Source organism: Anabrus simplex, chromosome 1, assembly GCF_040414725.1.
Source record: "Anabrus simplex isolate iqAnaSimp1 chromosome 1, ASM4041472v1, whole genome shotgun sequence".
NCBI lineage: Eukaryota > Metazoa > Arthropoda > Insecta > Orthoptera > Tettigoniidae > Anabrus > Anabrus simplex.
In genome coordinates this window covers 1,728,366,080-1,728,390,676 of record NC_090265.1, presented here as the reverse complement: position 1 = coordinate 1,728,390,676, position 24,597 = coordinate 1,728,366,080, and the positions used below count along the sequence as shown (strand labels likewise).

Sequence of the window (24,597 nt, the reverse complement as noted above, 5' to 3'; positions counted from 1 at the left end):
TGTGGCCTATGAAGGAAGAAAAGCTGGAACGATCTAGGTAACTAAATGTATGTCACGCAAATCTAGATGGTAATACTGGTTTCTTGGCTAGGCAAAAAATAATGAACAGCTTAATCAAGGAAAAGTAAAATTAATCAAAAGTCTGGGCTCTGAAAACAGGGGCTATTGAATCGAAGGAGTATTCCTGGAGTATGTCGATGTCATCCGTTCAGTCGAATCCGACCATCGGCGATTCTATGAATTGCTCTCCAAGTTGTCCTGTTCCACACTGCCTCCTTTAGTTGGTGGTGTGTGTTTTAATGGTGTTTAAACAACGAGTCTCTGGCGACCTGGTCTTCGTGTATCGCTGATCATTCCTAGAATGATTGCTTTTTCCAACGAATCTGTTCGCATAACGTGGCCAATGTATGCTAGTCTCAGCCTCATAATCATACCAAGAAATGACATAAGTGGCTTGATGCGCTCTAAAACTGCCTTATTGGTGACTTTGCACTGCCTGGTATACGTAAGAGTCTTTGCCAACATCAGAGCTCAAAAACGTCGATCTTCTCCTTGTCTGCCCGTTTCAGCGTCCATACATAAACAGTAGGAATATAATCACATTGACTTTTCTGTACTTGGTAGTCAAACTGATACCTCTGCTCGTAAAGATCGGAGACATAGTCATCATAGCGATTCGTCCAGGCGAATTCCGTCTTTTAATTTCAGGAGAGCAATGTCCACTTTGACTGATTTTTACTCCCAAGAGGAGGATATCCTTCACCTCAATTGTAGTCATAACTTTGGTCTTTTTAAGATTGAAGTAGAGGACCTTTTTACACTTAAACATTGAGGCGGAAAATTGAAAGCATTAGCTCTTCTGTTTCATTCAGCAGGGTTGTATTATCAGCATATCTCGAATTGTTTATATTTCTTCCTCCAATCTACACACCGATGTACACTGGAGTATACTGTAGTGGAGAAATTCACAACTTTTCGGATGTAACGCAATTGTGCAACATAAAATTATTTTGGCATAGTATATTAGCATCGGTCCGCCTCTGTGGTGTAGTGGTTAGCGTGATTAGCTGCCACCCCCGGAGGCCTGGGTTCGAATCCCGGCTCTGCCACGAAATTTGAAAAGTGGTACGAGGGCTGGAACGGGGTCCACTCAGCCTCGGGAGGTCAACTGAGTAGAGCTGCGTTCGATTCCCTCCTCAGCCATCCTGGAAGTGGTTTTCAGTGGTTTCCCACTTCTCCTCCAGGCGAATGCCGGGATGGCACCTAACTTAAGCCACGGCCGTTTCCTTCCCTCTTCCTTGCCTATCCCTTCCAATCTTCCCAACCCTCCGCAAGGCCCCTGTTCAGCATAGCAGGTGAGGCCGCCCGGGCGACGTACGGGTCATACTCCCCAGTTGTATCCCCCGACCCGAAGTCTGAAGCTCCAGGACATTGGCGTTGGGGCGGTAGAGGTGGGATCCCTCGCTAAGTCCGAGGGAAAAACCGAATCTGGAGGGTAAACAGATGATGATGATGATGATGATATTAGCATCGGCGCTGTTTGAAAAACAAGATGATTCCAAGGCAAAGGCGAGAATATGTCACCAATTCTCCCAACAAGGTTGAAGAGGCCAAGATTCTGCGTAAAGCAAACAGTAACGAGCAGAGTGGTAGGAAGCAACACTGGGGAGGGGGTGGGGTTAATGGGAGGTTTCCGTGATAGGTACCAGAAATGAAAAAAGGACCATCAGTCGACAATTCGAATAATGGAATATATCAGACAGTTCACTTTGTAATTACATACAAACATTATCATGGGATTTGAAAAATGTCCAAGAGACAACATAGATGAAGTCCAGTAATACGCATTCCCACTCTCATTAAAGACCACAGAGTTCGAACAACCAAAACAAAGGAAGAAACTGCTACCCAAAATCTTCTCACAAACCTTAGAACGATTTACACATACCGTAGACTCAAAACATTCCTTTTTGGGATAACAAGGATAAACTTTTCAAAAAGCAACATTTTAGCATGACAACCATAATTATTATTGGCCACGATTTAAAAAAAAACTAACACTTCCAGGGTGTTACACAAAACTCTAATAACGCAAGCAAAGGAGGGACGTGGGGGAAAGGAGGAAGATGAAAAATAACAAGGATGAAAGAAAAACAGGAATCCGACTGCGCAATATTTAGAGAGAGTTCTTTCACCGGCTACTGTGCTATTTAAAGGTTTGAACATATCATGTCGACGATGGTCACTCTTAGTCCAAATTTTAGATTTTCATCTTCATTTCATGTCGTGAAAATTTCAAGTCCATAGAACATCGAAACAGATTAGGCACAAAATAAGGCTTCAATAATCAGAATGAATAAACAGACAAGTGCCTGAAAGGGCGAATTTAGTTCTTGCAAAATTAGAAGTGAAGTGTTTGCTCACCCAGTGTCCCGACGATACGATGTTTCCAGGTGGACGGAAAAGACTTCCGCTTGAATACAGCAAGCCGCACAAAGACTGTGGCCTCCACACACACACACACACACACACACACACACACACACACACACACACTCTCTCTCTCTCTCTCTCTCTCTCTCTGTATACAATTCGATGCCAGGCTAGTGAGACGAGCACGGCAGTGCATTATATATACGCCTAGAAAGGAAGCCCAGTAATTTCGAGAAGTTTTGGGTGACGTAGCAGATGACGTAGACCGTAGAATGTAAACACGGAATGGCAGTCAGTATGTAGTGAGACACGGGAAGGAAGAGACGGGTGAACACCAAATATTATTAAACCATTACGGTAATACATGGATAATAATAACAGTAGAAAACATATAATCCAGTAGACATGTAGATATTGCAGAGTATATGGAGACGTAGATGCGACGATATTTCGAGAAGCTTGTAGAACGTAGATCGAAGGGTTATGGCAGGAGTACGTTACACGGATTTCATTCATGATTTCCGTAAAGCAGGTAGGAGAGGCACCAGATGTAGATATAGTTAGTGACTTGATAGACACTTGCCACCGTTTACCGAAACTGCTGTCAAAAATGTGGCGGAATCGCCGTTGCATTTGTGCAACGTCCTGATAAAGATCAATTTATGGAACATCGTCTTGCGAATCGAAACCTTTCCTTGCGACATAAAATAGTCTTGGCAGGGGAGACACCTAGTAGCCTACATCAATAAACGTTTGGTGTCGGCCCGGCGAGGACTTTAGCGCAAGCAAGGCAACAAAGGAGAGAAAGATGAATTCTCGTGGGTGAGAAAGGGAACGATACGAATGAGTAGAAGCAACGTTCTGAGTTCTATAACAATTAGTGTTGCCTAAGATGAGATCTAGAAAGGCAATAAACCGGTAGCTGACCAGGTGACTTTTATAATTTGCTTTACGTCGCACCGACACTGATAGGTCTTGTGGCTACAATGGGATAGTGAAGGGCTAGGAGTTGGTAGGAAGCGGTCGTGGCCTGAATTAAGGTGGAGTACCAATATCTTCTTGGTGTGAAAATGGGAAACCGTCATCGTGGTTACCGAGAGAGGTGTTCGAACCCACTATCTCTCGAACGCAAAGCTCACAGCTGCTCGACCCCAACCTCACGTCCAACTCACTCCGTGTCTAGCTAACTGTAACGTCAGTGTTTCTTACGCTTAAACCAGATTTAATCAAAGAAAATACATACAGGGCAGTAGACGTAATTTGGAGCCGAAAAATCTCTTACTACAAGATAGCAAAGTCACCTCCGTACAGGCTATGAAGGCCCTTGGAGGAGTGGAAGGTAAAGGATTCCACCATTGTTAACCTCGGCACGTGATGGGGTAGACTGGTTAGCTCTACGCCCGACCACCTTTGCCCCAGGAATTAATCTGGTACTCATTTTTGGTGAAAGCTGAGTGAACCTCAGGGCCATATGCATCTCCGGAAGTGGAAATCTCGTTGTTTAAATTTTACCACTTCCTGACGGGGATTATCACAAGAAAGAATAGGTTAATAGTGGTATTAGAATATTGATTATCTCTATATTTAAAACACAATCAGCCAACAACTTCCACTGGATCGAACTTTTATGAAATATGATGTAGATGAAAGCAACGTACATGTGTATGTGCCAGAACTATGTTTTTATTCTTTATTTTAACTATTATTAGTACTTTTTTTTTGCTTGTGGCTTTACGTCGCACCGACACAGATAGGTTTATGGCGACGATGGGATAGGCAAGTCCTAGGAGTTGGAAGGAAGCGCCCGTGGCCTTAATTAAGGCACAGCCCCAGCATTTGCCTGGTGTGAAAGTGGGAAACCATGGAAAACAAACTTCAGGGATTCGAACCCAAACCCACTATCTCCCAGATGCAACCTCACAGCCGCACGGTATTATTAGTACTACTACTACTACTGAATAGGGAGGTGGGCCTCCTATACTTTGACGCCGTCTTCCAGGCCAGGAGATTTGTATCGGACAAGGAGATGTGTGGAAAAGGTGAGAGGTTTGGTGGCCGTGGCCTATACTAGGAAGTGCCCTGGCATTCGCCTTAGTGCAGGAGAACGGAAAACAACTGAAAGCCATTCTCAGGACAGCCGACGGTGGGGAAGAACACTTCGTTTGCTGGGTTGGTCGGAGTGCAGAGCTGTCGGAGCAGCCATGGCCGAGACCCACTCCACATCCATCTTATTATTATTCGTACTACTACTACTAATACTACGAGTACTACTAGAACGATTTAATTCCGTCCCTGGTGGGGACGTTGGGCCTCCTAGATAGTAACGCCACCCCTCAGGCCAGGGAGATGTGCTACCGTGAAGGTGACGGTGGGAAGGTTGTGGCGTGACCAGTGTATACCAGGAACTGTCCCGACATTCGCCTTAGTGCGCGAGAACGAAAAACCACGGAAGACCATGCTCAGGACAGTCGACCAGCCTCTCTCCGTCTCCCGAATACAGAGGCGTAGAGCCACGGCAGAACTGCAGCCACCTTCCCTCTGCTCGGTTGGTCGGCTGGAATGCAGAGATGACAACACCACGGTTCTTTTTCTGGCTAACAACAGATGTCACAACTACAGTTATATTCTATCATGGTCTAGAATAACATGGAGAAGGGCAGGCGCTGTCTTGCTGTAGGTAATTGAACGAACGTCCACTATGTTTTCAGTGGTCATATAAGCAAGATTAACGAGAAATGTTCACATACGCATTATAGAATAAACGGTGCAAAAATAAATACATCCGATAGATTAGAGAATTTTGAGACTCTAGAGCTGTATTTTCTGACACCTGCATGTTATCCAGTGCAAAGAGACTGAAGTTGTTAGGATTATTGTGTCGCTCTAAATTGTAAGCGTCGCTCATCTAAAGGGGGTAGACTATTTAGATTTCCGAGAGATAAGAATAGAATGGCAAAATGGATGCAGAATTGCCGAAGTGATATGACGTAGCCAACAGAAAATTCACAGATACGAGTCTAACGTACACTACTATCAGAATATCAGAGGAAATGAGACAGACTTCGGGAAGAGGCTCCCCATTACGCTCATTCTTCAGTGGGTCTGTTACTTATAGTGAACAACAAACCGCCTTAACTGGTGCGGACTTTCGACAGTGCCTGGCAGCACTTCCTCACTGTCTCAGAGCAGCTGTTGTCCAGTCAATTTCGAAATATTCTGATCTGTGGCCCAAAATTAAGATGTAACTTCAGTGAATGGCTTCTAAAACTCGTCAAAGAAGAACTAGGCCAAGTGCCATTATCGAGATACAACAAAACTAATTTTCAAACAATATTGTACGAGATTCCGTTAGTTCCTCTTTCCACCCAAGTGAAACTACAATATTTCTGAAGTAGCAGTATTGTTTGGCCTAGGAAGGAACAACGTAAAGTCATCAACCAACACGTTGTCAATTGTTTGATAGGAGACCAAATAGCGTAAAGCTGATTTGTCCATCGAAAAGAGGTTGATGTACTAAGGTAAGGGTAAGGGTGTATTCTGCCCAAGGGCAGGTCCGAACCTCTGCTGAGGTGTGCCTGAGCTAGAGTTTACAAACGATAGGGTGGCCAATTCTTTCCCGCTCCTCCATTCCCTTACCCCCCACCAACAGCGCGTGGCAACCCATCGAAATCTTGACCACGCCCAATGTTGTTTACCTTCGGAGATCTCACGGGATCCGGTGTTTCTACACGGCTACGGCCGTTCGCATTGATGTACTGAAGCTAGACAAACATATTTCTTGTGCAGAAAAACCGACGGGTTCAGCTTCAGGAAGAAAGTGTTTTATTCTAAGAATAGATTTAGTACTTGTTAATCCGGATAGACCATTCACGGGGTTCATTAGCTCAATGGCTTAAATGCTAGCTTCCCACCCTGAAGGCTAAGTTTCGAATCCCGGCTGATCCTCAAAATTCACGTGGCTTCAGGAGTGGTATCTGACGTTAAACTCCACATAAAAACCAAAATGAGCCTAGGTAGCCCCAGCGACCCCAGAAATAGCTGGGATAACCTGGAGCAAGTTATTTACCAGAGCCCGTAGAGAAACGATACAATACGTTCTCTAAGGGAGGCTATTTCCTCTAAATCTAATCTTCTCTTTCACAATGAAGAACTCACCAGGACAAACTTTAATTTTGGGATAAATGTCTCCATTTCGGTGTATTCAACTCTACGAGCGAATCGAATCACATTAATAATCACCCAATTGTTCGACTCCGTAGTGTAACTGTTAGTGGTATTAGCTGCCGTCCTCGAAGGCCCGGGATTGATTCCCGGCGCTGCCGGAGATTGAAATACCCTGTGGGTGGGGGCAGTGAATTACACCCACGGTATCCCCTGCCTGTCGTAAGAGGCGACTAATAGGTGCCCCAGGGGTCTGAACTATGGAGCGTGGGTTGGCGACAACGGGGCCCTTAGCTATGTCCTGGCATTCCTTCCACTTACTTGTGCCAAGCTCCTCATTTTCATCTATCCTACCCGACCTCCCTTAGTCAACTCTTGTTCTTTTCCGACCCCGACGCTATTAGTTTTTCGAGGGCTAGGGAGTCTTTCATTTTCACGCCCTTCGTGGCCCTTGTCTTCCTGTGGCCGATATCTTCATTTTTCGAAGTGTCGGGCCCCTTTCATTTTTTCTCTCTGATTAGTGTTATATAGAGGATGGTTGCCCAGTTTTATTTATTTATTTATTTATTCCTGACTTACATTTGTGGCGAAGTTAGGGCTCACGGCCTTCTCTGACACTTAACCACTATAAACAGAATTTAAAAATGTAAACATAAAAGTAAGACATAGAAATTCTAAAATGAAATAATACTACAGACAGATAATTCTAAGACTACCGGTAAGTTAGGCCTACATATCAGTACAGCAATTAATGTGAAATTACTAATAATAATAACAATATTAATAATAATAATAATAATAATAATAATAATAATAATAATAATAATAATAAATGAAGAAAACCCATTCACACAACATACACACAATGACTCACACAACTCAGTTTTATGTTACCAGGAAAAACTTTCTGCTGGCAGATTTGAATTTATGAGAGGAAGTAAGGTGCCGAATGTCCATTGGGAGTGTATTCCAGAGTCTCGATGCGGTAACTAAAAAGGAATGATTGTAGGAATTCGTTCGACTTAGTGGAATTTCAAGTAAGGAACCAGAACGGGTACTAATTTCATGGAATCAGGAAAGGAAACGAAAATTAGAATAGAGGTAAGTAGGAGTGTTCGTCGAGAGCACTTGGTAAACAAGTGTCATTAGGTGATAATTCCTTCGTTCATTTATGCGTAGCCATTCCAATGTTTTGAAATATGGTGTAACATGAGTGTCATGTCGCAGTTGGAAGGCATATCGTATGCATGAGTTTTGTGCTCGCTGAAGTCTCAAAGCTTGTTCAGCATTTAGATTGACTAGTACTGTATCGCAGTAGTCTAAAATTGGGAAGAGTAGTGCTTGGATTAATTTTAAGTTTTTGAGGAAAATAATTTTTGTGACGTTTCAGGGGATATAGAGCTGCATGAACCTTTCTACATACATTTGTCACGTGTTCATTCCAGGTCAGATTCTCATTGATGGAGATTCCAAGATTAGTTACATTTTTAAGGTACGGTACAGCAATGTCATTGATTATGATTGGAGGAGGATTGATATTGCTTACTACATGTAATAATTTAGAGTTTCCTATGATAATACTTTGTGTTTTACGAGGATTTAGGAGTAAGTGGTTGTTTTTAGCATAGGTGGTGAGCCTTTCAATATCCGAATTAATGTGCTGAACTTCCTCTTAAAACAATAATCACCACCGCCACCACCACCAGAGATTTAAGAACGCAGGAGCGCAGGGACGTGATCAAAAATGCCACAAGCAGCTCATCTCCATTGGACGTGCACCTGACAAGAGCTGCACCAACTCGGGACGAGGACATGATTTTGTCCGGCTCCATGCCTGGTCTTTGGTCCGGAGTTCCCGGGTTAGAATCCCGACCGTGTTACAAATTTTAACCTTCATTATTTAATTCTGATGGCTAGAAGGCTGGGTGTGTGTGTGTGTGTGTGTGTGTGTGTGTGTGTGCATTATAATTCATCACTAGACTCACATTTCCAGTCCTGTACAACTCTGACCGGACACGCAGGATGCGTAGCAGCAACAGTTTCGAAAATGCGACGTTGACACTTTCACATTCCCTTGCGAATTCTTGATCTATCACGCAACTTCTATAGGAAAAGGCAATGAAGATTGCCGTGATCCTGTTCCTTTGGGCATGACTCATTCTGGGAAGTGGGGAACCCGGTGAACACCATGCCTTTATTGACGCTTGTTGTCTGGACCTCGGTCACACGTGTCAATGAAATCTCCAGTAGTTTTCACCATTGTTTTTGTTTTCAAGCAGTGACGTAGACGAAATGAGCGTAAAATAAGCCTAGGAGTATTACTGCTCGAAGATCTGTGGTGCGTTCGTTACCACCCAACCAAAATGTGTTCGGCAGATCGAAGGGTATAAGGGTGTTTAACCGATCAATAATCCATTGTTTCAGATTTTACTAATTTATGAGTAAATAGGCGAGTCATCGGAAATGTGACGTAAAGACCACATTTTTACAATAACTGATTGATTTACCGCTAGTAAAAGTCACCGTCGCTATCTTCATTTGTACGTGTAGCGAATGCCATCAATTTTATGTAACAACAATGGTAACAATATAATCTTATCTTTGTGAAATATAGCGATTTTTTTTCCAACGCTACAGTGCAGCTATAAATGCAGTAAGAATTTTAAGTTTGACACGTAATACAACATACGCAGCTTAGCAAGCCATACCTCTCGTCATGAGATACTTCCCCATTCTGCTCCTGCTTCTCATTGCATCGGCGATTGTCCATGTCCATGGGAAAGGTAAGTCGGCACCTGCAATAATGTTTCGTGGTAATTTCATTAGCGCTGAATGGAGAAGAGTTAGGCATAACTAAGCGTTTTACGCATCGTGTTGACGAAATTATTAGTAAAATAAATCTAGATATATGAAGACTTCATCAATATACACTATGTGATAATTTATTCTTAAATGAAAACAAATCCTTAGCTATTTTTTTAGGATATCGAATAAATTTATCAAATCTTTACAACAATGACATTCCTCCAGTAATTGTAAACGGTTCTGTATTCAAGTATCAGGAATATGTTAAGTATTTTAGGTATTCTAATGGATAACACACTGTCCTGGACATTTCATGCCAAGCATTTGGTCAAGAAAGTGTCTGTTACATTGCACCAGTTTCGACGAAACTTGAGGTATCCTCCTTTTTCGGTAAGAAAGATGTTGATCCAAACTATGGAATATCATATTTTAGATTACGGTGCTGTAATTTACAGCGATATCTCAGAGAAATATAATGCCAAACTCCAGCATATTCAGAATGCCTGTGTGCGATTAGTCTTCAATATTCGTGAAGACTGTCACATAACATCTTATTACAAAGGTGCAGAGTGGATAGAAACTCAGAGATAGACGACCATACTCAACTGATTGCTTACTGCTGAGTAATATCAAGTGCTCCCTCATATTTGACCAAGTCCTTTGTTCAGATGAGTCAAGTGTATGATCGGCACAATAGGTTTACAATAACAGCCTTCATGTTCCACAGCATCGTACTGTCAAGTGCAGTAAGTCGTTCATTGCCACTGCCTCATAATTATGTAATGATCTTTATATGAAATACAGCAAAGTAGTGTCTGAACTCAGAAAAAAATGTGTTAAATACCGCTACCTTTCCACTCATTAAGCCATGAAAGTGAATTTTCACCAAATTAATTAAATAGTACGAAATATCATAATCTCCAGAATACATTTTAGAATCTCAGTTTTATTCTTAATTCATCCTCGGTATTAAAATTCTTAGCTTTCTCTTATGCCTCCCTTTCCTTGTTAGTATGGGTAATGTTTATGAAATGGTAAAAGTAATATTGTAATCTCTTAGATGTCTAGTTTTTAATCGTATATCCTCAGTGGGAAAATGTATCTTAGTTTTTGTGTATTAACTTTATTAGATTGTGTATTTTAATTTATATATTTAAGTTTGATTGGCCGTGAGTTACATTCAAAGTGACCTCTGGTCCTACTTTTAATTAACTTTAAATAAATATATTTCTATTTCCATATCTGTATAGTCTGCCTGCGGTCATTTCTTGATGGATACAGTACTTTTGCCTCCAACACTTGGCACAGGCCAGAGGAAAGTGTAGCTTCCACCGAATTCCCAGTCAACATCCATGGCTGTGACAATATGGAAGCTGCTGGGGTATGGGTGTTGCTGAGTAATGACATTCAGAGCAAGACTAGTGCATCTGAGTGTTATGAAAGATGCTGCTCATAGGATCTGTCGAGCTGCAATAGTACTTTCTGACTCAGTGAGGAAAGCAGTGGCAAACTACCTCACTCTTCATCTTGCCTAGTACGCCTCATTTTGGTGGTGCCATTGGTTATTGGGGTTTCCTTATAACCACATAACCTTTGGTGGTGCTATTTGAGGATCCAACCATCCTTTGGGCTGATGACCAGACAGACAGACAGACAGACAGACAGACAGACAGACAGACAGACAGACAGACAGACAGACAGACAGACAGACAGACAGACAGACAGACAGACAGACATCTGTATAATATCTATTATACTATATAGATATACAGTATATCGTTACGTGTCTATATTTTGTAAATATTAACATGACACATTGTTTTTACACCGAACAGGAGGAAGGAGACACCACCGCATCTCCTCATAGTGACATCGCAGAACAACTACAGGGTTTAATGGAACAAATACAGCCTATGAAGGAAGGACATGAGGAACGATAAAGGTAACTAAATTTATGTCACGAGAAGCTAGATGGTAATGCCGATTCCTTGGCTAGGCAAAACAAAACTTAAGTAAATTTAAAATCAAATTTAAAATAAAATTTCAATGCTCTAGAAACCGGGGCTATTGAATCATAGGAGTATTCCTGTAGTATGATAATGTCATCCGTTCAGTCGAATAATCCGACCATCGGCGATTCTATGAATTGGCACTCTCCAAGTAGTCCCGTTCCACACTGCTTCCTTTAGCTGCTCTAGGGTTATGGTGTTGTTTGTTTTAATGGTGTCTCACCAACGAGTCTTCTGGCGATCTGGTCTTCTTGTACCACAGATCATTTCTAGCATGATTACGTCTTCCAATGAATCTGATCGCATAACATGCTAGTCTCAGCTTCATAATCATACCAACCAATCAGGCGGGTGTCTTCTGGCATCGCGCTCAATTGTTTCTCTTCCAGGCCGTCTTCTGCGTGACATCACGCGGTATGAAGTCAGCGCTCGTCCTCCTGCTGACGAAACACGTCAGTTAGTTCTGCTTTGTGATTTAACCTGGTGTGAACCCGTGCAGTGAAAATGATGAGTGGAAATGTTAAAAGTCGTATTTATTGTGCTGTGGTGCAGTGTCGTAATTACTGATTTAATTGTGGCGGTGTTGCGTATCACAGGTTTCCAAAAAAACGAGTTAAAGCGTTTGTCGCTTTCTCTCTGTAAGCGAAATGATAAGTTTAATCCGGACAATTCTCGCGTATATTCTGTTCATTTCCTCCCGAAGGATTACGAGCGATATATGAAAAAGTAAGCTTTTCGGTTTGCTCATCAAGAAAATTCTGCGCCCAGGTGTTGTACCGTCTCAGTTTATTCTCAACTGGAATGGAGGTTTTACTGCCAAAGGACCTAGTAAAATTGAAACTACGTCACAGGTATGCATTTTTTTACTTCCATATATGTCCTCCAATCTAACTGATAAGCTGTTTTGTAAATTTTGACCTAATTATGTCCAAACCACTGTTCTATGCACTGGCACTCCACAGGTCTCCACTGAATGAGATAGACGGCGCGAAGACAGAAGGCCACGTCTACTCTCACTACATTATCCCCTAAGAGAAAAGTCGACCAGTCAACTATTACTGACACAACTTGAGATAATAAGGATGAAGAAATAGAAAAACTTCAAAAATAAGTTGAAGAATTAAAAAGGAAGCATGCTGCTACTTTGGTGACGCTGAAAGCTTCAAGAAACGCGGTTAAAAATGTAGAGGTCTACAGTATCCCATATCAGTAAAAATACGACCGTTACCACCCAAAGTGATACAAAATATTATTTCGAAAGTGGTAGAGAAAAGTGCTGTGAAGCTCTTTTACAACTGTACAGATACGATGTCTTGTAACAGCGAAGAAAACTGTGAAATGGTCCTCAGAAGACATTTGGAGAACTCTTTTGCACTGAGGGCACTTTCTAAGAAGGATTATGCGTACCTCAGAATAAGGAACACTCCTTTACGTGCTAGATCTACATTGCAGAAGTGGATACGAAAACGGAAATGCAGACCTGGTATTTTGAAGAAAGTGATCCGTTTGCTGAAGTATCGCGCAGTACATTTTCATGGACTGAAAAAGTATGCTGTCTTGGGTTTTGGTGAGATGAATATTGGCCCTCGTATTTGTTCCAACAAGAACGTCCTTGTAGTCATGGTTCGAGGTTTGTTTTTCAATGGAAAAACCTGTGTATTATGACTTTGACAAGACGATGACAGCCGAACTTCTGCAGGACATTATTACAAATATTGAAGCTTGCCAACATTAATGTTGTTGCCGTAATATGCGATATGGAAGAGAAAAACGTGAAAGTTTGGAAAGAACTGAATGTAAATATGGCCAACGCTTTCTTTTATAATCCCGTGCACAAATTAATAAAATTGTGGGTTTTCTGTAATGTGCCTCTTCTTTTAAAGATCTTGAGGAACCATTTCTTAAAGAAAGGTCATGTGTTGCCCGACGGAACTGAAGTACATAGTGCTATGATACAATAATTTTTTGCACACCAATGTGGGGAACTAACCCCAACGTATCTTTTCAATGACGTTCACCTGAACGTAACTGTACGATCTCGTGAAAATGTACGATTTGCTGCACAGCTTTCTCTGGACGTACTCGTAAGGCAGTTAAATACTTCCTGCACAAAGACCATAAAATTGTGTTCTTCGAGCTGGTTAGTGACGTATTGGATGTATTAAATTCTAGAAACTCCAATCACCATAAAACTTCAATCAGAAGTGGCTACGGACTTTATCTTCACAGCCAAGAAAGTATTTAACGTTAAGAATTTCATATTTAGGTTCCGTATTGAAACAAGATTTACATCAAAGAAAGGACAATAAGTTCCACCTTTTCAATACAATATAACGTGTGAAAGTTTTACATTACAGTTAAAACATCACAACTTTTGTACATTCGGTACCGGTTTCGACAGATTACCTGTCATCATCAGCCGAGAATAATTAAACAAAGACCAGTATAGATCACGATTCTTATGGTGTGATTACAATGGTGGATTAAAAATATACATTATATGATTAAAATATAGTATATATATATACAAATTAAAGGTAAGTAAAATGGGAATGGTCATTATTCTATGAGGCGTACACCTTAATATTTCTAATTAAAAGGTTTATTTGTTAAAATAAATTTTGTTCTTGTAATATATAATTAGGGCCTATAGTGAAATTTGATTGTAGGCTTAATTTTAACTTTTTGACCAGTCAATTCATTGAAGTTATGTAGCCATGTTTGACACATTAAAAAGGTAAACAAACATTTAGTCGAATGGTGTTCCACATAAAATATGTACAAGTTAGCTAAGTATCCACGCTGGACATCTCTTACATTCATTCCATTAGTGGTTCCGTGCTGTTATGTAAACACCTTCCGGCTAGTAAGGATTATGCCGAAATATGGCCTCAATAATACTCTGCTAACATTCTTCGCATTTATAATCACTACTGCAGACACTAACATCGTTCATGTCAATTCGCAAAACACCTAACCTACGACTTGACTATATACAGACGGCACCCTAATCCTGTCGTCGAGCCTACGTAGTGACTACACACCCTAACAATAAATTCTATAATATAGCAGTATCATAAATCTATTGTTGAACGGAAACTGGGATGTCTACTAATTCGTATATTCATATGACACGCACAACATCCTAAATCTAACGTTGGATGTCTATACAGTCTTTACAATGTCAGGCGAAATCGTAACTTCAAACACAATCGCTGATATTTAAATTTCAACCTTGTCGAAACTCTAGCACAATGAAATGAAACTTGCTACAGAATGAACTCAAGTCTGAAAACATAACTATGACAATTCCTTCCTATAAAAACGTGAAACTGAAATCAACAACGCGCGGCTACTTTAATCTATGACTCAAACACAACCTCAACACACGCAGTGAAGTTCGGAAAATAAAGAATAAGTTCAACGCTCGTCTAACTTTACGTAAATATTGCCAAAACTGTAATCACCACCATTACGACATTCAGTGTAATCCAGGCATGAGATTTCCTAACGGCCTACCATTCTCAACATTCCAAACATTCCTATCCACGAAATGTTCAGTGAAGCGAATTTTCCATGGATCTACACAGCCAAATTTTAATAACGTCCAATATTCCATCCCACAATGTTTTCAATTAAATGATAATTTCTTTTCGTAATAAAAGAAATATACTGAATGGAATTTTGTTACAATAATTAAATAACACCACAGCCGTGTTTCAGAACGCCCTTTGTTCGTGAGGTCACTTATCATAAAATGCACTATGCTGGTTTTACATAGAATCGTCATTTGAACTTAACTGTCAAGAGCTACATTCTTCTACAGAAATTGTTTATCATGGGAAAATTTCGACTTGAAATCATAATAGGAGTTACAACGCACTCACTTAGAATCTGACCACCATTAAATCAGTCAGAGGTTCCGGACATCGTATCCAGCCTGTCTCAGAGATATCACATTTTTAACATACAGCCTGCCTCAAAAATTCTCCGCCATCTACAAATACAGCCTGTCTCAAAATCCTTCTCCATAGCCTATCATCACGGCTGCATCTATATTCATAAAACACAGGCTTCCTATGCCTTCAGAGTCTTCATAACTATTCTCATAAAATTTCATTTCCAACACAATCAATTTCTTCCTGTCTAACACTTTCAAGTACGAATATTCCCATGACGAACAACGTTACGAGAACCTTTTAACTTACTTCATGCCATCCTTCCGGCCTCAAGAAAAAAGTTAACATACCGTACCGTCATTTTCTGTATCACAAAATACACGGTGTTACAAATATTTAAACTTCCCAAAAAATAAATATAACATTATCAGACTTCACTGGATTTCGGTAAATACGCAAATCTCGTTCGACACTACTGTTAAATACATGTTTTAACATAGAAAAATGTATACTGATGTAATTGTTATTATTATTATTCTGAACTCATATGATATTTGAATTTATCATGTTTACCACGATTATATTACCGTTATCATTATTCCTAACTTTTATCAGCTTTAACAATATTTCTTCCATTTTTAGCACGATATTTATACTTCGCATTTTTAAAGTTTCTTAACGTGATTTTTACCGCACTGAAAAGTTTCGCACGACGACAACAACAATAAACACTTCGCCTGAACATTTTAAAATACTTATTCAACACACGCATAGGAAAATTTTCGTGGGACAAATAAATTACATTTTATCTACAACATTAATACAAAATAGATAGACCTGTTGATGGAGTCATCTTGGAGTCCTGGTTACATATTAGCCAGCTTGCCTCAGATTCAGCCGCACATGACTGGAGAATACATTTTCTTCTTATAACCTACGTCTTATTACCAAGATTTTACACTCTTTATTAATAAAAATACCACAAATGATGCACTATTCTCGCCCTTTATCACGCGAACGTATGTTAAACTGTTTGCGGGAGCTATCTTCTCACCCACAGAGTTAGGCCAAGTGTTCAAGAGATATCAAACTCGACCCTGTCTCTGGCTAGTCTCCAAACTTCCTTTGATAATTTCCAACACACCATGGAATAAATGAAACCAGCTACGTATTTTAGTTAAATATCTATGCCTTCACGGTTTTCGTCGGCGGATGTTCAGGAAATTTTATATCATTTTCAATTAAATTAAGTCGAGTCATCCTCATGAATATACAACACATGTTATTCTGAAGGAAACAAAATACCGCACTTTTCTCGGAGACAAGCAACGTGGGTTCCTCCGCTCAAATTTTCAGACAGAGTGTGTGTATACTGATAGGGGGTCTATTTATAAGATCTGAGATGACGCTGCCCTGGTCATGAAGTCTTGCGGTGCAATCTTCTAATTTCATAACCGCTGGACCAATCTTCCTGAAATTTATTCCAAAAATTCAAACAAAATTACAATTCACAATGGTGTTGTTTTTATATTTATCCCATTCTTGCAACGGGCGTAATTAATGAATTAATATCTGACACGTAACTTCGCGCGCTTTCTAAGGATTTGTCCTTCGCACGCGTCGCTAATCTGCCAACGCATACGCTAAATTCTCTCCAGGCTTAATTACATTCATTTTCACCCTGTGGATTCTGTCTTCATTTAATATTTATTATTATTTTCAATTCTTTATTCCTGGATTAACTATGTTGCCAAAATCCCCCGTTGTGAAGCTTTTCTATAGATTGTTAAATTAGTCAGTACTCGAAATTAGCCGAAGTGTCCCAGCATATCACGAGAGGGTGGCTCGCTCGCCACGGTGAGTTCTGTCGAACGGTCTTGGGAGGATGAGATAATCTCACAATAAAAAACATGACTGCACCAAAAGATTTTTGTAGCTGCAATATTTATCTATAATGTTTTACCATCGTAGAATTATGGGTTCAGTACCGGTACTTATCGAAACTTACTGAACCAGATTACTATTTGATGAAAAATTTCGAAGATGGTTCACAGGTGCGAGAATTGACTGGCTTGTTGTACTGCGAATGCGTACCCTACCTGCTATCGTTCATACAGCGTGACGTCATAGCGCTCCTGCCAATGAGAGTTTCAACCGCAGGAGTAGCCTACCTAGCCTAGAAGTGTAGTTACCTTTCCAACCAATGACATCCTGATCTTTATTCGCTCTAAAACTGCCTAATTGGTGATTTTTGCTGTCCATTGTATTCGTGAGGGTCTTCGAAAACACCCGAGCTCAAGTGCGTCGATCTTCCTTTTGTCTGCCAGTTTCAGCGTCCACACATCCCTACATGAACAGTAGGAATATACACTGACTGACAGAGCAAATGCAACACCAAGAAGGAGTGGTTCGAAAGGGATGAATGTTGAGGAAAAAACAGAGACGGCACGGACGAATAATTTATGTTTATTTCAACCCGATATGCAGGTTACACAATGCGCACGGCATCGACTCAGTAGGATGTAGGACCACCGCGAGCTTCGATGCACGCAGAAACACGTCGAGGTACAGAGTCAATAAGAGTGCGGATGGTGTCCTGAGGGATGGTTCTACATTCTCTGTCAACCATTTGCCACAGTTGGTTGTCCGTACGAGGCTGGGGCAGAGTTTGCAAACGGCGTCCAATGAGATCCCACACGTGTTCGATTGGTGAGAGATCCGGAGAGTACGCTGGCCACGGAAGCATCTGTACACCTCGTAGAGCCTGTTGGGAGATGCGAGCAGTGTGTGGGCGGGCATTATCCTGCTGAAACAGAGCATTGGGCAGCCCCTGAAGGTACGGGAGTGCCACCGGCCGCAGCACATGCTGCACGTAGCGGTGGGCATTTAACGTGCCTTGAATACGCACTAGAGGTGACGTGGAATCATACGCAATAGCGCTCCAAACCATGATGCCGCGTTGTCTAGCGGTAGGGCGCTCCACAGTTACTGCCGGATTTGACCTTTCTCCACGCCGACGCCACACTCGTCTGCGGTGAATATCACTGACAGAACAGAAGCGTGACTCATCGGAGAACACGACGTTCCGCCATTCCCTCATCCAAGTCGCTCTAGCCCGGCACCATGCCGGGAGTGCACGTCTATGCTGTGGAGTCAATGGTAGTCTTCTGAGCGGACGCCGGGAGTGCAGGCCTCCTTCAACCAATCGACGGGAAATTGTTCTGGTCGATATTGGAACAGCCAGGGTGTCTTGCACATGCTGAAGAATGGCGGTTGACGTGGCGTGCGGGGCTGCCACCGCTTGGCGGCGGATGCGCCGATCCTCGCGTGCTGACGTCACTCGGGCTGCGCCTGGACCCCTCCGCACGTGCCACATGTTCCTGCGCCAACCATCTTCGCCACAGTCGCTGCACCGTGGACACATCCCTATGGGTATCGGCTGCGATTTGACGAAGCGACCAACCTGCCCTTCTCAGCCCGATCACCATACCCCTCGTAAAGTCGTCTGTCTGCTGGAAACGCCTCCGTTGACGGCGGCCTGGCATTCTTAGCTATACACGTGTCCTGTGGCACACGACAACACGTTCTACAATGACTGTCGGCTGAGAAATCACGGTACGAAGTGGGTCATTCGCCAACGCCGTGTCCCATTTATCGTTCGCTACGTGCGCAGCACAGCGGCGCATTTCACATCATGAGCATACCTCAGTGACGTCAGTCTACCCTGCAATTGGCATAAAGTTCTGACCACTCCTTCTTGGTGTTGCATTTGCTCTGTCAGTCAGTGTAATTGCGTTAACTAATATGTACTTGGTAGTCAAACCGATACATCTGCTCTTCCTTATCGGGGACAAAGTCATCATTGCTATTCATTCAAGCGAAATCCGTCTTTTAATATAAGGACCGCAATCTCTACTTTGACTGACTTTGGCTCCCAAGAATACGAAATCCTCCACACTCTCTGTCTCCTCCCAATTCAGCTTTACACAAACTCTACCACGCTCACCCGTAGTCATAACATTGTTCTTTTAAATATTGAGATAGATGCCCATTTTTTCACTTTCATCTTTCATGCGGGAATTTAAAAGCTTTAGATCTTCTTCTGTTTCCACCAGCAAAGTTGTATCATCAGCATATCTCGAATTCTTTATTAGTCTCTCCTACAATCTTCACACCAATGTACACTGGAGTATACTGTAGTGTAGAAATTCATAGCTTCCAGGATTTCACTCATGATTTCAGTAAAGCAAGTAGGAGAGGCACCAGATGTACATATAATGAGCGACTTGATAGACGCTTGCCATCGTTTACCGAAACTGCCAAGTCAAAGAGGTAGCGGGATCGTCGTTACGTTTGTGCGACGCTCTAATAAAGAGCTCCTTATGGAACATCGTCCTGCGAAACGGAACCTTTCCATGAGACATAAAATGGTCTTGGCAAGGGACAGTCGTCACTGTTGTGTACATCAATGAACGTCTGGTGTCTTCCCGACAAAGGCTTTTAGCGCAAGCAAAGCACCGAAGGAGCGAATGATGAATTCTCATTGGAGAGAAATGGAACGATAAGTATGAGGAAAAGTAACGTTCTGAGTTCTATAACAATTAATGTTGCCTAAGGCAAGATGTAGAAAAATTATAAAACGGTGGCTGACTGACTACCTGACTTATAACCTGCTTTACGTTGCACCGACACAGATAAGGCTACAATGGGATAGTGAAGGGCTAGGAGTGGATAGGAAGCGGCCGTGGCCTGAATTAAGGTGCAGACCCAAATATTTCCTGGTGTGAAAAAGGGAAACCGTTATCAGGGCTACGACAGAGGTGTTTGAATCCAACATCTTCCGAACAGAAAGCTCACAGGTGCATGACCACAACCTCACGTCCAACTCACTCCGTGCCTAGCAAACTGTAACGTTAGTATTTAACATCAAAACGTTAGAGGACTTAATTTTAAACTAGATTTAATCAAAGAAAATTTATATCCATGCGACAAGGATACATCGTTGTGCCGTAGGTTATTTATGATACTGAGGTAGGTAATCATTGCTTCCTACTGTACAGGGTGAACGAAGTAAACGGCTCGAGGTGAGTTGGGGCAGAATGTATGGCAGTCGAAAGGAAAAGAACGGTACTGAATAGTTGGGTGACCGACCTTCACTCACACTCTCTGCTGCTAAAATATTACCAAGGGGAAAATTATGATTCCTTACCGCTGTTTATATGATATCTCTCCAGGTTTTAAAGCGGAAACCTACAAAGAATTGTTCAGGTGCCATGAGTCTCAATGTAGATCATCGAAAGCAAATAAGTCATCATCATCAAATGCAGCTAAGCAAATCGATTCGAGGGTTTAGTTTTAAAGATGGCCATGCTTTGAAGCCAAATTTCGCTCACAGTTCTTTAAATATAAAACTGAAAGCAACATTGATCAATGTTGGTGTATTTCTGACAATTCATAGTCAACTGGAATCTTCTTTGCAATTTCTATTTGAACGATATTGTCTCATAATAGAGCGACGATTAATCCCTGAAGGTAAAGTGACACACCTTGTGCTAGGGAGACCTAGGATTCATTTAATAAGAGAATAAGTAGTAATTGGTCTCTAAAACAGGATACAGTTTGTAATTCCTTTTCCTTTGTATTCTCCCTTCGTAATACTTGAGATGCATTATCAGTAGACATCATTGTCTCAGAAATAATTTTGGTATCTCCATGAATAACAAATTCTATCCTGTTCCAACGAGCACGTTGTCTGGCCCTTCTAGAAAGCTGAGTGGCATTGCTCATATCGTCTTTTTAACTGTAATCATTTGAACTTTGTCAATATCTTCCTTCGCATAAGAAATTATTTTTCTCTTACATTTTCATTGGATGTTTCGAAAACAGTGCGAAACCTGTTTTCAAAGTCAGCTAAGTTACTTAGACAATGTTTCAATTTGCCCTGATTCAAAATATCTCTAACCACTGCCTTTCGTTTATTAAGATTGTTGTCTGGCTCCATGGCTAAATGGTTAGCATGCTAGAATTTAGTCCAAGAGGTCCCGGGTTAGATTCGCGGCCATATCATGGATTTTATCTTTCATTAGTTAATTCCTATGGCTCGGAGGCATTATAATTCATCTTAGGTAACGCCCTTTCTCCACAGAAGTCAATTCAAAAGACATGCATCATGCCTCTCCGGAGGCCAGACGTCATTGTACTCTGCTACTTCGTATTCGTAATGACACTGAATTCTGTATATTCTTGCACGATTGTTCGCTGCTCTTTGTGTGATTTTTCACTTGGTAATAACGTGTGGCAGAAATTTGACGTACCTTACATGCACTGTTGAAGTGCTTGCAACAAGAAGCAAGGGAATTCATTAATGTTATTATTAATTAATAACTTATTATAAATAATTTCCCAGAGTATAACATTTCCTAATTACTACAAATATCGTAAAACATCTTCCGTTTTATATTTTAACCTTGAAAATCACCATTGTAAATGTATATCCAATCAGAGTTGTTCCGTAATGTTTCATTTAATTTAGTATTGGCTGATATATATTTATTTTGCTCTGATTACAACTGTACGCATGTCTTTTAGATTGATGAATTCTTTCTCCTCTAGCTGACCTGAAACTCAGGGCATATTCTGAGAAACTCTTGGCATCTGAAGACGCGCCCAGTAACACTATCTGTGACACTGTACTTTAATGTATTACGGTCCTGTTAGTCAAAATGTGATCATCTTTTAAATACGCGTTTTCATTTTTACAGGATGTCAGCGAGGAAATATGACGCCATACTAAACGAAAGATGATTATTCGACTACAAACCTTCTTCCCACATGATTTATATTCAGCAAAACTACCCGATGCTGTGGACGGTGCAAACGTTCCAGCAGACATATAACATTGGACATTTGAGAAAAGACAGCATTGTAACTTATAAATCTCTTACTACTGATTAAATCTTTTTGATAATTGATCAAAATTTACAACGATCGAGTTAAAACGAATAAATAAATTTATGTGAAGAGTCAACGTTTCAATTACTTATAATTGCGAAAAGCGATGGATGCTTCATTTAACTAATTCGAGCGTCTGTTCTTCGTATTTTTCTGTGATATCCTTTCCAGGTAGTGGCTGTAACATAAAAACAATGAAGTGTCTCTGGAACTCTTCCACAAATGAAATGTTTAGTTTTTCGTTAATTATTGAAAGATCGTTACTGGAACACCACTCCTTCCTGCCTTTTCCCCCAACATTACACTATCAGCACTAATGTTGAATAAGCTTAGTTTTACGAGTGGATGTCCTTGTCCTTGTTTTTTGACAATCCATACTCACAAAGGATTAGAATACTTCGGGCTCAGAAAACTAATGCAGGGAGTTTGACAAGAGATTAAGCGTTGTCGAAGAGTGTTCTTGTAAAAAATATGATATGCAGGGTACGGTATTCCACTTTGAGATTGGGGACCTTCTATACGATTTTACACGAACATTCCACTTTTCTTGTGTAAAACCCAGGCTGCACAGCACAACAAGCTAAAACTAAGCAAAGAGAGCAATGGCTGCAACAGAAAATGAAGGAAGCACTTTTTGTACCTGAAGACGAAGAAGTGCAATACGTTTTTCCCACCGACAGACCGTTCCTACCAATCTGGTAAGAAACTGTCTGAAGGGGAGGGAAATGTTATTTATCAGGATATTATTTTCTATAACTGGCAACGAAATGGCCATTAGAGATCTTCTAAATAGCAGATAAGAATCCTTAAACTTTCTTTCCACAAAACACAAAAACTTCAGGCATTATTTTTTAAACAATTTTATAATTGCAATCTGGACTGCTGCGTCATTAGCAAAAAGCCTCCGTTTATAAAGACGTAATTGTTTAGAAATGAACCTGGACTATGACGTGGGAGTCCGGTGTTTGTGGTTATGAGAAGACCAAACTGTAAAGGAGATAAAGGGGATTATACGATAAGAGTGCGACGAAGTTACTGCTAATTGCAGAGGATATTGTGGTCTGGGGAACAATGAGCAGAGACCTTGATCAACACCTCTCATCAGCCTTACATTCAAACTTGTATGTCAACGTCATCGCCGTCCACCAAGGCACACCATTTGGAGTTTGCGAGCCTGTTGTATGGATTGACCGCTGCGAAGCCATCGAGTCAGACCGGCCACTGCAAGCAGACATAGTTGTGAGAGCAGGGCGGAACATGCTAGGAAGCCATTACCTAGGAAATGTGCTTACGCCTGTTATCCTGATCTCGTGCTTGCTGGAATTCTATACTTTCTGCTCCGGTAATACCAGGATTTAGGTCACGTCTATCCAAGGCTTGCTTCCATTTCTCTTGTTCTTCTCGTTGATCTCGAAGTTCCTGCACATACCTTCTCTTCTCACGATCACGGTACTCATGTTCTCTGTAGCCAGGTCTCTGTACTTGACGATCGCTCAATTTCTCTCGCTGGCCGTAACGCTGATATGGTCGACTTCTATTCCTATTTTCTTACCGATTGCGATCTCTATTCCATTGTCTTCTTGGGTATGGTCTGGGTTAATCATACTTCTGTCGATATTGACGATCCCCATAGAATTCTCGACCATTTCTTCCCTTTCTTTCCTCCTGCCTGCGTCTTGGAATAGCCCCAGAGTCCTGACTTTTACTCTTTTGATTGCCATTGGATTTTACAGCATCTACGGCGAATGCCCTGTGTTCTACGTTTTCCGCTTGCCTAGGCAGACTCAAATTTATTGTATTATCAAGCTGCCTTAAGATTCCCTCAGCTTCTTCCGGGCTCTATACCTTAGCTGTGATAATCATACGCTGAACGTCGGGAGGAAATTCCTTTATTATCGCCTGTACTAGCTCCTGCTGACACGGAGTGTTGTCCAATTCCTTCATTTTAACTAATTGGTGGAGGAAATAATCACTGTAGCGTGTATGCATAGTTGAATAGTATTTCCTTGAATATAATTCAAGTCTCAAATTTTGTTGCGCATCCGTTCCCCAGAAACGATTAAGAAAGGCCTTTTCGAAGTCCTCAAAATTATCGAAAAAAATCGGAATCCAATGAACCACGTTTTTGGACTCCCCTCAAGGCATCTTTCTTCAATCCTCAACTTCTTTTCTTCGGGTATTTGCATTTCTTTGAAGTAAGCCCTGAGATCCCGCAAGAACATTTTTGGAGTTAATGAACTACTCCCATTGAACTTCCGTGGTTGCTCATGTGTGATTTTGGGTACATTAATAAGACTAGCCATTGTAACGACTGTTTGTCGACCTTCAGCAGAGACTGG

The 24,597-nt window shown here is 41.3% G+C and overlaps 1 long non-coding RNA gene across 1 annotated transcript; it reads left to right on the top strand.

The window, feature by feature from the left end:
- Nucleotides 1-9,249: 9,249 nt before the first annotated feature.
- LOC137502676 (uncharacterized) lies at nucleotides 9,250-22,334 on the top strand. Its single transcript, XR_011018824.1, has 3 exons — nucleotides 9,250-9,377; nucleotides 11,235-11,341; nucleotides 22,069-22,334. It is a non-coding gene; the product is annotated as an uncharacterized lncRNA (long non-coding RNA).
- Nucleotides 22,335-24,597: the final 2,263 nt, after the last annotated feature.